Below are 15,810 nucleotides of genomic sequence, written 5' to 3'. Positions count from 1 at the left end.
GTGAAAGAGGAACTCCATCATGGATCAACACAGTGGGGTTGGGTGTTAGGAGGGAGGCCTGAGTGATGCTAAGGCAAGAAACCAACCAACTGGTCAGGGGACAGGGGCGTGGCGGTGGGTGTGGTGTTAGGGGGCGTTGTGCAAAGCCTTAAGTTTGGCAGACAATGTGTGTGTGTGTGTGTGTGTGTGTGTGTGTGTGAATGTGTGTGAGTGTGTGTGTGTGTGTGTGTGTGTGTGTGTTTGTGTCCTGAGGTTTCCACAGGTGGCAGAAAAGTTGCTTAGTGCTTTAAAGCTGATGGGGGTGGGGGGAGTAGTAAAATAGAAACAGCTCAGCAGTTGTAGATGTCAAGGAGGTGAAGGGAAAAGTCCTTATTCCAAGGATGGGGTCTTTGGAGACGGGCCTCTCCTCCTCCTCATTTTCTTGCTTTGGCTCTAGGGGCGGGGGAGAGCCTTAGTAGTTAGTCAGATTAAAAGTAAGTCCGTCCAGTGGTGGAGGTAAGAAGAAACATCAAGATGACCGGTGGGTTTGCTTAATTATAACAATAGCTCTCTCTCCCAATTGATTCATTGGAGGCCAGTATGCAGACTGCACAGCCCTTTTTTGAAGATCTAATTTTCTCTGTGACCTCACAGAGGGCATGCTGCCCTGAAGGTGGGCCTCCAGCTGTGGGGAAGTTCAGACTTCTGAAGGATCATTACTTTTTCCTCTCCTTTGTGGGCCAAGAAGCTCTCTGGATAAAAACCTTGATCTGCCAGGGGTATTAATTAATTAACTAACTAATTAATTCCATTAATTAATTAAAGGTGTATCATTGTAATTTACTATAGTTCAAATAAATTAGACTGTTGAAGAGGGAGTCATCAACTATTTTGTAGTTGGTTGCATTTTAAAAAAAAAAGTCCTTAACAATATTTGCAGCTTCATGGTACAAAGCCATAGGTTTAAAAGCAGCCAAACGAAGCTCAAAATAGGAATCAAGGTTTAAACCCATGAACAACAAAGTAGTGAAAATATGTGCTTTTTGTCTGAATTTCTTGCTGTCAGGCTTTGGGGAGAGTTTCTATCAGTAAGATTTTAATGGATTGTTTGTTCCAATGTTTGATGTTACAAAATGATGGCTTTTAGATTTTTCTGCCGTGCATGGGAAGAAACAAGAGGTAAGACGTGGGTCTCTGCACTAATTGGGAAGCCAGAGAAAAAGTCAGGCAGCTTCAGTAAATGGTTTGGAGTCAGGCAGCTACTGGTACCGGCCTGACCTCTGATGAGTTTTTTAGCCTCCCTGTGTATAAAATCAAAGTATCTCAGAGGAGTTTTGTGATGATGAAGTGAGATAATCCACACGATGTTCCTGGTGCTGGACCCATCCTAGTGCATAGAAAGTGCTTACTAAACAGTGACTGTTATTTCTGTGTGTTTTTCACATTATTGAAATTTGTTATTAGAATATAATATGGCTTTCCTTCCTTGTCCCTTTGACTCAGAAATTGACCCCTGAACATTTGTATTACCCCCTTTATGTCCGATATTTCTCCTAAGTTCGCTGACATTGGTTAATACATGGTTATGTATGATAAAGGTCCTTAGACTGCATATTATCCGAACAAAAAAAGAGTACTGTGTACACCTTTGGATGGCCTAGAGTTAACTGGAAAGTAAGTATATTAAAAGCTTTTAAAAGACATACCTGCTCTTAAGAAATTCATCCTCCGGTAATTTTCTTATTTAAGACATATTTTTAGGCTCTGACTATGTCTAAAATTTCATTTATCTTTAAAGAGACTTTTTCAGTCCTTTGAATAATTTTCTAACGAGCTCTCAGTAGTGCATCACCCAAAATCTCCTATCTTGTTGAAGTTAGGGTTTAAGCAAGAATTCCTGTGCTACTCAAATTTATCTGTCCCGTGTTGCTAATTGATTTGCTGTTGACCATCTTCACATGGGGTGACAGTTGACTGGGACATGGGCTTTACTTCAACTCCTGTAACTACAGAAAGCCTCGACAGCCATTTGAAACATATTTTAGAATGTATTTAAGTTTTCCCAGGCTGCGGTATAGATTGCCCAGGCAGATGATCAAGGTTTGAGCATTGTTTTGAACTTTCAGCAGTTTCTACCATCAGCTTCCTAGCAAGCTGGTAGAAACCTGTTTTATCCCTCAAGTGTTACTCTATTTTATTTTATTTTTCCACCAGTATTCCAACTAGGTTTTAAGATTGCAGAGAAAAGGGTGAGTAGAAGTGAGTAGGGGATTAGGGGCTGGAAATTCCAAGTCTGGCTCACTGTGGGTGGTTTGTTTGTATGCTGTATGCTGTTTTGGTTGCCCAGTGATTAAAACTTGGTATTAAAACTTGCTACTTACCCACCTATCAAGGATGAGTAATAATATGTAAGGCATATTTTTGCTCTTTGGAAGAAAGGTGCTATATAAATATAAAATGTTATTTCATTAAAAATACTTGTATGATAACAGCATATGTTAAATTCAGTTTCCTTGACCAATTTTATAAATATGTTTTGGTGTTGCAATATGGTTGTTTTTATGGTTAGTATGTGTGTATCCTACACTGTGTTTTATTTTCTGTCTGGGTGGCGTAACATATCAAATGTTTAAGAAAAATGAAGACATCGTTCTAGATAGATCATGAAGCTAAAGCTAAATGTTGTTTACTTTTGTGCATTTCAGCTAGATGTTAGCGACATACCTGCTAATAGAGAATATATAAGCTGTATCCCAATATAATAGGATAGTATGAAAATGCAACTTGAGTAAACAGTATATTTTTCTTATTAATCTTAGATCTATATCAATGATTAGCCGCTCATGCGACAGAGGCATTACATTGTTAAACTTGAGATCCTGGGTTCAGTGGCCAGTTATTTATTGGTGTCACACAGAGGGACACTGGAATCCATGCTTGACTCAGGTGAAAACTCATCATTTCTTGCCTCACATCATCAATTGGGAAACTTGTCTTTTTGCTGAAAAGGTTGATTTGAACCTCTTACATCACTACAGCATGCCCAGAGAATACAGGAGTGACACCTCTGTGGAGACATAGCACAATTACAGCAAATTATGGTGATTTTTTTTTTTAGATAATTTGTTAAAATGCAGAATAGACTTTCTAGCAAGTAGTATTAAGGGCTTTCAGAAGTCTCTTTCTTCTATCCTTATTTTTCTCAGCAAATTACTTGACTTCTTACCTCATAGATCAGAGATATCTCCATCCATGCCTCTCACCAAATTATTTGCAACCAAACCTATGTTTGTTTAACATTTTAGTTTTAAATACTTTTAGATTTACCAAGGAGTGAAGGAGTACAGAGAGTCACCATAACCCTGCACCCAGCTTTCCCTAAGGTTAGCACCTCACAGAACCATGACACAGTTGTTCAAAGCAAGAGATTAACATTGGTGCAATGCCATTAACTAAACTAATTTTATTTGAATTCACCAAGTTTTTCCATGAATGCCCTGTTCCAGGATCCAATTAGGACACCATATCACATTTAGTCATGTCTCCTTTTAGTTTATTCTGATCTGGGACCATTTCTCTCTCTTGTCTTTCATGACCTTAAACATTTTGAGGAGTAGTGGTCAGGTATTTTGTAGAATGCCCCTTGATTTGAATTTATCTGATGTTTTCTCATGAATATACTGAGATTATGGATTTAGGGAACAATATCAGAGATGTGATATACCCTTCTCATATATCATGTCATTGGGTACCTAAGGCCAGTTACAGTGATATTACCTTGATCGGTTGGTTAAGGTGATGCCTGTTGGCTCCCTCAATGGTAAAGTTATTATTTTCGCCTTTCTGTAGTCTCTTTATTAGAAGCAGGTCATTCAGGCGGGGTCTGTAGTCTCTTTATTAGAAGCAGGTCATTAAGTCCCGCCTGAACTCAAGGGGAGGGGAATGACACTCCATCTCCAGGAGAGGAGGATATGAAAGAATTTGTGGTTGTGTTTTCAAACCACAACAGCAATTAGCAAATTTGGGGAGAGATACAAATGGGATGCAAATACCTTGTTTCTTCTTAAAGTTTCACCCACTAATTTTAGCAATTATCAGCTAATCTTGCCTACAGTAATACATATTGTGTTCTAATGGTGGTTTCAACTTCCCTGATTCCTTCTATATGTATTAATTGGAATTCTTCTTTAAGGAAGATTTGTCCTTTCTTTTTTGTTGATCTATCCAATTATTTATTTATATAAGCATGGACTCAAGGGTATTTATTTTATTCTGTGGATGATAATTCAATATGATTGTCATTGTGCTGTCCAAATTACATTAGCTTTGGTCACCAGGAACCTTTTCAGATTGAGTCTTGGGTTCTTTTGACATACCTTCATTAAAAAAAGAAAAAGAAAAAGAAATGTTTTGAGCACTTCCTTACTTTGTGCTGCTAAAAGATATTGTAGGATGATTTTGTATTTTCCTTGCCCTGGCCTTGAAATCACGGACTGGCCCACGTGGTGAGAAACAGGTTTCCTGCCAATAGCCACGTTGAAATGTGATACTGCAGCCCAGTCATGCTTTGAGATGACAGTAACCCCCGCTGCCATCTTGTCTTAGTTGGTGTACTATAACTGGATACTATGGACGGGGTGGTTTAAACAACAGAAATTTATTTCTCATAGTTCTGGTGCCTGGGAGGCCCAATATCAGGGTGCCAACAGATTCGATGTCTGGTGAGGGCCCACTTCCTGGTTTGCAGACAGCCACGTGTCCTCACGTGGTGGAGAGAGGGAGTGCAAGTTTCTTTTTCTTCTTATCAGGATGCTAACTGCATCATGTGGGCTCCACCTTCACGACCTCATCTAACCTAATTACCTCTCAACGTTCCCACCCAGGGATATTATCCTATTGGTGGTTAGGGTTTCAACATGTGGATTTGGGCGGAATACAAACCTGCAGTCCATCACACATCCTGATGAAACTCATGAGAGGCACTGAGCCAGAACCATTCAGTAAAATGCCCCAAATTCCTGGCCCAAAGAAACTGTGTGAAGCCAGCACATTCTGAGGTAATTTCTTACAGAGCCATAGATAACTACTGCAGATTTTGGTACCTAGAAGTGGGCTGCTTTTGTAACAAACCCAAAAATGGGGGAGTGGCTTTGGAACTGGACCGTGGGCAGAGGCTGGAAGGACTTTGAGGAGAGTGTTCGTGAAAGCATGAATAGCCATCAAGAAGCCCTCCGTAGAAATGCGATGGCCTTGGAAGAAACTGTGGTGAGGGCTTCGAGTCATACGAGGAATACTACTTGTTACATAGTAGCAACACATTTAGCAAGGTCGTTGCCTGTGTTAACATGAAAATGAAAAATGCACCTGATGAACTGGCTGATCTATAGCGAAGGAGATTTCAGACAGACTGTCGAAGCTGCCTTCTGGCTTGTTCTTGCCCCTTACTGAAATATGAAAGGAGAGAGAAACAAAAGGAAATGCTGTTGAAAGCAGAAAGGACTTGATGATTTTGAAAATTCCCTGCTTCTCCAGGTGGGAAATGATGCTGAAATTAAGGCATGACAGCAGGTAAAGATCAAGCTGAGCCACTGCCCAGAAAACCTGGTCTAGAGATGAGCCTGTGACCTTGCTACCAGCAGCGATAGCCAGAAGAGGTTACCTGTACCTGCCTTCTGCCTTCTAATCTCAGGCAAGTTAATCTGACTGTTAGACCTACATTTCAATCCAGAACCATAGCTACAAAGAGGTGAGGGAAATACAGTTGCTGGTTGGGTAACTATGTGCTTTTCGTTATATGCTAAAAGTTTATGATTATGAACTTTTGGGGCACAATTAGTAGTCTCTTTCAAGCCCCAAATCCCCTTACAGTCTAAGGAAGAGCTGCCAGACATATACTTCTGGGTGAAACTCCTACCTCCAGCAGCTATCTACGCTATAAAGGCAGAAAGGAGAGCTCAGAGAGACAATTGATTGGCTTAGCATAGGGATTCAACCTGTAGGGTGAAAACTTTTGCTCTTCTGCTTCCTTTCCCATGAGGAATGAAGAGGTGACCCTGAACCAAGTGTGAGGGGCTCCAAGGGAATTGTTCATAGAGATTTGGGTCCCTGCAGGAGGTGAGCCGGACACATGGAGTGTAGAAAGTCAGGCTTATCCTGGTACATGCAAGTAGAGAGGACCCAGAGTGTTCTTAAGGGAGGTTACATCTGTCCCCTCGAGTCTAGGAGGATGTATGCCCATGGGGACTGGTGTCTTTCCTGCCTAAAGATACTGGAGACCCGAGGCTGGTGGCATCTGCCTGTGGTAAAGGGCAGGAAGGGAGGCAGCTGGCAGAGGAGGCTGGACTGCTAGTGTGTGTATATCAAGGCTGTGTCCTGGACATGGTCCAAGTGAAGGCTGCAGACGGGAGCTGGGAGAAGCCGTCCCAATGGGCCCCAGCTCACAGGGTAGCCCTGCTTATGAGGGCAGTAAGAGTCTCTGACCACATTACATAGACGTCAGGGTTGAGGGAGGCTAACAAAATTCCGGTGGAATCCATGAAGGAGTCACAGAGCTGTGCAGTTTAGCAGTGAGATGAGGGTCACCGATTAGCCCCTAAATTGGCTCTGGGAGTGGGCCAGCATTTGGAGTCCTGCCGTGATGGAGAACAGGACGGCCAGCTGGCAGGAGCTGAGAGAGAGAACATCCATAGCTCCAGCTAAGTGAAAAGACTTTGATCCCTTTATTGTTATCATTATGATTTTGTGCTGTTTCTTTTTACCCCATTTCCGACCTGTTCTGCCTGAAGCAGCAGTGAGTGGGAGAAGAGGATGGGAAGAGCCAGGAGAGAGCGTGCTAGGGCAGACCCCATCCTCTTCCTTGGTGCCGTGAGCCAGGAGCCTGGCCTGAACCAGGGAAAGGGAGAAGCTTTGAATTGGACGCAACATGGAACTTTTGATTTATACTGGAATTTATGGTACAAAACTCTAAAGTATATGATGAAATCTCTTTCTCTCACAACTGTCAGTCATCAAGACTGATATTTTTGCTACCTGAAAATGAGTTTTGAATCATGAGACTATTATTATAAATGAATATAACACTAAAGCTATGGAGTTTGTGTGAGATGCCAAGTGGTGACAAAGGGAGAGGTTCAACCTAGTGTGTTTGAAGGCCATGTGGGAGAAAGTAATCCCCTTTTCTGTTTGCATGTCCATGGAGATCAGACCATTCAGTAAAAAGGTTGCACTCTCTCCATTGCTCCTGTCCTAGTCGCCCCCTGGCTGCTTTCCTGTGGTCTGATCAGAGTCAAATGGGTGGAGCTCTGAATATCATTGAGGATGACAGCACATTTATTTACTGTAGCCTAAGATTCTGGCTTTGGAGTCAGATTACATTCTTTTCCTTTTTCTAAATACGTGGACTTGTTGTATGGCGGCTCTTCCTACCATTTATTATGCAATTGATTGTTTTGGCATAAATGCAAGACTGTTAAAATGCGTTCTGTAAATTCAGGCTCATCACTCCGCCCGATTCAGAGTTTCTTGGCCTCCTGTGAATGTATTAGTTATCCTCCTCAGCTTAATGTCCTCTGCCAATCAGATAAGCAGGCTCAATTACTTAGGATACAGGTTCAGGTGCTCAGAGATTCAACGTGACAGTGGCTTAAAAAAGGAAGACGTTTATTTCTTTCTTCACTATCTGGGTCTAAGCAGTCTAGGGCTGGTGGGAAGACTCTACGGGGTCAGACACCCAAGTGCCTTCTATCTTATGTGTCCACCATCCCTGGACCAAGTTGGCTCACCAACATGTTCATACTCTAGTCAGTGAGAAGGGGCAAAAGGTAAAGGGGAGGCGCGATTCCCAGAACACATCACATCTGCTCTCATCTGACTCGACAGAACTTAGTCACCTGGCTATTCCAACTTGCAACAAAGGCTGGGAAAAGCAGTCTGTTTTTCTGTATGTTGGTCTACTCAGCTAAACATTCTATTACCTGAAAGAAGGGGGAAACTGAAAGACAATGAACAATCTTTGCTACACCTAATTTTTGTGTTTGCATGTGTGTATGTATCAGAGTTTTAACTAGTCGTTGCTATGGACATAAATGTGGGTCTTAACCTCCAAGTTCATAATGCTTTCTTGATGAATGTCCTGGGATCATTGATTTCAACGATTGATTTCAGCCACAAATCCACCCAATGCCAAATCTCATTCAGTCTACATTTCTCTAACTGTCCCTGAAGGATCGCACGATGGCCTTTTACTAAATATCTTACTGAAATCTAGATAAAGTATGATTGTGGCTTTTCCCCAGGATCTCCATCTACTATCCTATCAATACAGGAAACGAGGTTAGCTCAGCATGACCTTATCTGAGTGAACCTAGCTTCTGCTTTGTGGCTCCATGTCTCCATTTTCTAAGAGCTTACCAGCCACCTGTTTAATAATCTTGTCCAAAATTTTGTCAAAGGGAATTCATTTCAACTCTACCCACCTGCAATTTTTGGAATTCATGCTGTTTCTGATTTGAAAGTCAAATGGCCTTTTTTGAAATTGCCTATTTCCAACTTGCAGGTACTTTTACTATTTTTTACTTCCCAAAGATTACATGCAAATTCTTTTAATGCCGCCATGTATTAGTTCCCTAAGACTGCTATAACAAAATACCACAAACCAGGTGGCTTAAACAACAAAAATTTATTTCCTGTAGTTCTAGAGTCTGGAAGTTCAAAGTCAAGGTGTCAACAGGTTTGGTTTTTCCTGAGGCCTCTGGCCTTGGCTTGTAGATGGCTGCCTTACCCCTGTGTTCTCATATGGTCTTTCCTCTCTGTGTGAATTCCCCTCATAGCAAAAGAAAAAGTATCATTGCATTACTAGCTGGGCTTGATGGAAAACTCAGTGAAGAGACTCCTCTGCTAGCCTATATGGAGCACAGGAAGACAGGCATTAATCACCATAATTCCTTCTACATTCAAGTGACAATCTAGGTACTACTTTTCTTGTCAAGCATATGTAGGAAAGAGATAACAAAAACACAAAGAGTGACACAGCTGGTCTTGGGTCAGGTTACTGATCCTGACGTATAGGTGGGATATTTTAAGGAACAGGGATTAAGGGCTGAGGAGTGTTGAGAGGTGATGGGAAGGGGTATGGAAAAGAAGGCAGCGTTTCTGTATCCAGACCTCATTTTGATCTTAGCTGCCTTTTCCTCTATGTCTCCCTTGGTGACATTACCAGTCTCAATTTCCAGGTGAAAAACCCACCAAACCTGTCAAGGTCAGAATCTGTGATGTCAGCATCAGAGCAAAATTCCTTCTAAAGCCAGAGGGCCTGTGAAGCCATGGTCCATTTGGGAGAACCATCCCACTTTCCTTATGACCTCCTCTAACACGTTCTTTCTTTCGTAGGTCTCCTTCAGATTTCAGCTATGATATCACTTCTTCCAGGAAGCTTTCGTTTCCCCCGAGAGACTGAATCAGGAGCCCTGCTTCTGTAGCATTTACTGTACTTCGAAGTAATGACCCATGTCATCTGTGTCCCCACTATGTGATAATGGAGGCTTTCTTCACCATCAAACCTCACACATGGCAGAGGCCGGGTTCAAAACCCACAGAAATGTTTCATTTGTTTTATTATTAAACAAGTTAGAAAATTGTGTTTCTACAATTTTAAATACGCATATATAATACATTTCATAGAAGGTAATATTGTAACAATAGAACTGCATAATTATGGAAACATTCCCAAATATCCTTTTTCAAAATCTAATTTATAGACTGAATTTTGAAAAGCAGTTTCTTAGTCAACCATTGATAAAAAGTTACCTAGCTTTTTAAGGGGCAGATTAAATGTAACTTTTTTTGTTTTTTAAGTAGCGAACTCCTTCGAACTGCTTTTCATCAAAGAAAAGGTTGGCAAACTGCGAACAGTTGTTACTATGTTAAAGAAAATGTATAGCTCATCAGTAAATTTTACAATTATTTTAAATAGCTTGCTACAAACTAAACCATGAACATCTTTGTCGAACAGATTTTCATCATCTCTTGCCTATTTTATTATGAAATATTATAAATTTTCTACTGTATTTAAAAGGTCTTGTTTCAACAGAATTAACCATGCGGATGGCAATCTGTAGCCCTTTGTGCATTTCTGGCTTCAACATCTTTGCTGCACTGATCTTCCTATAAATGACATGAGGAATGTATTTTAATGTAGTGTTATCGCTGCAAACTTAATCTGGAGCATTTTGAGGGATAGTTCATGGTGGCTGAGGGCCACTCCTCTTTGCTGCAGGACTGCCACCCGGTCGGGGTACTCACCCACTGTAGGTGACCCCTGTCTATTGCCATAAGCACCTAGAAGGATGCAATGCCAGTCTGCATATTAAATATTGGTCAAAATTAATTTCTCTTTCAGTTTTAGCTAAAAATGATAAAGAAGTTTTAAAATGTTTAATCTCATTCACTGATCGGCTGACCTCGTTGTCATCCTTTGAAGCCCCAAAGAAGCATGAATTTACTTGGCTTTTATTACCATGTTTCCCCAAAAATAAGACCTAGCCAGACAATCAGCTCTGATGCGTTATTTGGAGCAAAAATTACTATAAGACCTCGACTTATTTTACTATAATATAAGATTGGGTCTTATATAACATAATATAAGACCCAGTCTTATATTAATTTTTGCTCCAAATGACGCATTAGAGCTGATTGTCTGGCTAGGTCTTATTTTTGGGGAAACACGGTACTATTACTATTATCTATAACTCTATCACTACATTTAATACCACACTGTCTTAATTATTCTAACTTTAAAGTAAGCTATCATACGTCAGATGGAAAATTTTCTGTCTCTTTTATTTTTTTGAGAGTTATCTTAGCTCTTCTTGAATGTATAATCGTCCATATGAATTTTACATTCGATTCATCAAGCTCCATAAATTTGTGTGCAGTTTTTGGTGAATTTGTATTAAATTTATCAACTAATTTGAAGAGACGTCACATTTTCATTATGCTGACCCTTCCCATCTATGAATATGGTATGTCTCTCCGTTTCCTTATGAATTCTTTTAAGTCCTTTGATAATATTTCAGACGTTCTCACTAATGATTTTCTACCCTTTTACTGCATTTATTACAACATGTGTACAGTTTCATATACTTTGGTGCTAAAGTGAGTGGGATCGTTTGGCCAAATGCATGAGTAGAAATATGCAGCCTAAATACATTTTCTTTATTTCCTACACCCCAAGCTGCATGCTTCTCTTGGGCCAGTTAGATGCACGCACTTTATGCTGTTGGACAAAGATTAGGCCTTGGGCTCTGTTTCAGTCTCTGCTGAGAAGTATCTTACTAGGTACCAGTCTTTTGGTGACAATGAATGGAAAGCTTGTTGAGACCCTGATCAGCAGGCTGGCGGATGAAGCATAAGAACGATTTCAGAGCACAGAGCAAACGCATAGAGACAGAAATCGCGAAGGAAATGAGGTAGGGATAGATCCCAGAGACTTCATATGTGAATATGTTATTCTGTATTATTAAACAAACACTAAAAGAAAATATCCATGAGGTAAGGGGAGACAGCCTTGAGAATGAAAAATCTCAGAGTTCCAAGAAGGACTGAAGAGAAAAGACAGACATCCAAGCACATCTTGGCAAAATTCATGAATGTGGATGATAAAGAATAAAAGCCTGAAGGTTTCCCGGCAGGAAGGAGTGATTACTAAAGAGTAGATTTTTGTTCATTTTCAATTATTACTTTCAGGCAATATTTTATTCTGTTGCATAGAAAATACTCATTTTATATGATAGCCATGAATCCACAATCTCTATTAATTTTCTTGCTTGGTTCTAACAATGTTTTTGCACATTTTCTGTTATTTTTCTATGTAGATAATTGCATTATCAGTAAGTAATGAAATTGTGTTTTTTCCTTTCCAGTTCAATATATGGAATTTATTTTTCATTTATTATTGTTTTTGCTAAGACTTCTAGTATCATGCACGATAAAAATGGTGATGGCAGAGAAAGCTTTTAAAGTGTTGACACTATCTGTAACATTTGCTATAGGTTTTTGGTAGAAATCTTTATTGAGGTTTAAGAAAGTTACCTTTTATTTTTAGTATATTAACAGTATTATTAATGAGCTATTGAGTTTTATTAAATTCTGTTTTTTATTTATTGGAAAGTCATACAATTTTTCTTTCTTAATCTATTACTGTGTGAGGTTTTGTCTAATAGCAAATTATCTTGCATTTCTGAGGTAAACTCTAATTGGTCATCCTGGTGGTTTTGTTATATTTTCCTGATTTAAAAAAAATGTTACATTAATGGATTGTATTTGCTAATACTTCAGTTAGATATTTTTGCATCTACTTTTATAATATTAACCTATAATTTTTCCTTTCTTGAACTGTACATGACATGTTTTGATATATAGGAAAATCTTTCCTTTTTTCTAGTCTTTGAAATTATTTCATATTATATAAAGATTATTTGTTCCTGAAGATTTGTTAACGGATCTGAGTTTTGTATCTACTCTTGGGGAAAGATACTAAAAGTAAATTTATATAATGGTTTATGAACCATCATGGTTATAAAGTAAGTTTGGTGATTTGCATTTTTCTAGAATGTTATACATTTTGATTATGTTTTCAAATATATTGACATGAGATTGTTGACAATATTCTATTAGTCTTTAAAAATCTTAAATGTGTTGAGTAATTTCCCTTTTTTTCTAAAATTATTTCTGTGTTTTCTTTTTTTTCTTGATCAGTGTTGTCAAACATTTTTGTGGTATATAGTTTTAAAAAAAAATTGTCTTAAAAATAGTCTTTAAATTTTCCAATCAATCTTATTAATTTTGGAAGTCATATCTATTATTTCCTTTCTTCTTATATTTAAATTTATTGATTTTCCCCAGGTTCATAAGCTGACTGACTACATTTATTTTCAATACTTCCTTTGCAATAATAGACTTAGGCCATATAGTCTCTAATTAAGTCACATTTTGTCTCCATTTCATAAGTTTTGGTATGCTGTTTTGTTCTAAATCTGTTGTTATTTTTATTGTGATGTTTTCTGTAACCTAAAAATATTACAAAATTCATGGGGGAAAAGACATCAAACTAGACCCAGCCATATATAATATCTGTCATGTCTTTATTGTCTGACTTTCAGTTAAGTTACATTGTTATCAGAGAATGTATTCTCAACAGGATCAGTTCCTTGAAATGTATGACAATGTCCTTTGTGATCTAGGCAGAACATTTTTTTGGCAAATATTTTATGTTTGCTCTTAAAGTAAACTTGTTAATTTTGTCATTAAATTCTTTGGCCTCAATAATATTTTCCCAACTAGATCTTTCTGTTTGATAAAAGTATATCAATTTTGCATTGCAATCCTATCAATTTTTGGCTTTATATATTTTAAAACTATGCCCATCAGTGCACACAATTTCATGATTTTCATACTTTATTGCTAGAAAATGTCCCTTTGATGTTATACAGTATAACTTTTTATCTCTATTAATTATTTTGCCTTAAATTCTATTTTATCAGGTCATAATTTGCTATATTAGATTTTTATTATTTTTTCATATTTGCCTGGAATATGTTTTTTTGTACAATTTATTTTAAATCTTTTTGTGACACTTTGTTTTAGTATCTCTTAAAAACACCATGTAGCTGAAAAAGACCCACCTGACAATCCCTGTATTTTAATAGATGAGTTTCATTTATTTATATATTTTTCATGTTTACTAATGTGTTTGTATGTATTTCCAATATCTAATTTAGCCTGTCTGGTTTATTATTGTTTTTCTCTCCCACTTTTCTCTCTTCTGTTGGATTAATAGTGATTTCTAACTTGTTCATTTTTTGTTATGCTGGCTTGGAAGTTATATTATATTTCTAATATTTTTAGTACTCTTAAAATTTAAAAATATATAGGTAACTATAAATATTTTGACCAAATCTAAACTTGTTCATTATTTTCTCATTCTCCAAGAAAATGTTTTGCTATACACTAACCTCTCCTTTAATTTTTCAACTTTCATGTTATTGGGTCTAGAACTTTTTTTCACCATTTCTTTTTTAAAAAGACCTTCATCCATTCCTACTTAGTTTACTTTTCTTTTCATTGAACTATTTCATTTAATAGTTCTTTTAAAGAGATGGCTATCTCTCTTATCTTTGTGTGTCTGAGAGCAACTTTATTTTACCTTAGTCAGTAGTGGTATAAAAGTATAACTTCTAAGTTGGCAGTTATTTTCTCTGAGCTCTTTAAAGATAATACTCCAATGTAATCTGGATTTTTCTTGCTTTTCATGAAAATCTGCAGCTAGTCTAACTTACCCATTCTTTTATAGCTTTTTCTTCTTTTTTAAGTGAGCACATGTCAAAGATTTATTTAACTCATGAATGAAAAAACCAAGAGGATGGTAAGCTGGCTATAAAAAGTGTGAGAGGCAGAAGGGTTTATAGTCACTGAAAAACAAGACTGCTCTGTCACATACAAAACTCATTAACGCACAAGACTGGTGAATGCCATTTTTATGGCCAATACAACTCTCACCTTTGATTGGAAATCTTCTCTACAGGGCAACATTCATTTACATTGCCATAGGACAAAAATCATTTAAATAATTATTTTTGTACAGAATTTAGTCTACCCTTGTAGACTTGTAAAATACCCTGATAGTAAAATTATTAAAGTACATACTCATAAAGAATCCTATAATCCTTGGACAATCCTGTTAGGTAATGCCCTAGGACATTATCTAGGACATTTGAAAGGAGATGGGTCATCTTTTCATCTATTTCCAACTTTTGTATTTTCTTTTTTGTTTTGTTGTTCATAAATTACCTCCAGGAAATATTCTTGGTTCATAAGAGGGTGGTCTCATGTTTTAACCTGCTCTCATAGAAGCAGCATTCAGTATTAACGCATATAAGATGTAGTATGGTCATTAAATCTAGAATCACATGGCCTTAAGCAACTATTAAAATTAGAAAAATAAACTTGGTCAAGGTTTTGTAAAAAATATATACGTTTGGATTTTTCAATAATCTCTACTCTCCAAAAATGTAATAAAACATTGCTTATATTTTTTCTTCTATTCTGAGGCTAAAAAGCCAATCCTAAGTAATTTATCTCCATCATCTTTACCCTGCAGTGTCTACAAATTTGAGTGAATCCCTCTCTGTGAAATGTTCTCCAATCTCCTAAGGTTCCTGGCTCAAGAGGAAGAGACCCGTCTTACTACCTGGAAGTCTAGGGCCCTGTCAAGCAAAGAACAGACCTGAGAGCAGTTTCCTAGGAGAATTTTGCAGGCATTGGTTCCACCCATGAAGTGTAACTCTTGATCTGTAGTAGTGAGCTTTTCATATCTGATTAAATGAGATTTGTTCTGAAATGTGATACTCCTTGTACAACCTTTATTATACATTCATTTTGTTCAATTACATTCTGATGAGTTTTATTAAATGAATGTAAAATAATCACATTGGCATTAAAAGTAAAAAAATAAAAAATCTCAGTAAAAGTACCTGTTTCCAAATTTTGAAGTCAGAGAACAAAATTTAAACACATGGTTATAAAATCAAGATTAGACATAGATCAAGAAGATGACACAGCAATTCCACTCCTAAGAATATACCCCAAAGAATTGCAGACATTCAAATGGATATTTTTGCACAAATGCTCATTGCAGCTTTACTCGAACTAGCAAAAAGGTGGAAACAATCTAAATGTCTACCAACAGATGAATGAATAAACAAAATGTTATATATACACACGATGAAAAATTATTTAGCCATAAAAAGTGAAGTTCTGGTAGATGCTACAACATAA

The 15,810-nt window shown here is 37.6% G+C and overlaps 1 long non-coding RNA gene across 1 annotated transcript in view; it reads left to right on the top strand.

Annotated features, from left to right (window-relative positions):
- The window catches only part of LOC141571920 (uncharacterized), a 128,704-nt gene extending 113,202 nt beyond the window's left edge, over nt 1–15,502 (top strand). Inside the window, exon 3 of the long non-coding RNA XR_012496963.1 lies at nt 15,134–15,502. This is a non-coding gene — a long non-coding RNA (uncharacterized LOC141571920). The remainder of the gene's footprint in view (nt 1–15,133) is intronic.
- Nucleotides 15,503–15,810: the final 308 nt, after the last annotated feature.

The sequence above is a fragment of the Rhinolophus sinicus genome, linkage group LG05 (genome assembly GCF_036562045.2).
Source record: "Rhinolophus sinicus isolate RSC01 linkage group LG05, ASM3656204v1, whole genome shotgun sequence".
NCBI lineage: Eukaryota > Metazoa > Chordata > Mammalia > Chiroptera > Rhinolophidae > Rhinolophus > Rhinolophus sinicus.
This window is presented reverse-complemented; position numbering and strand designations above follow the sequence as displayed.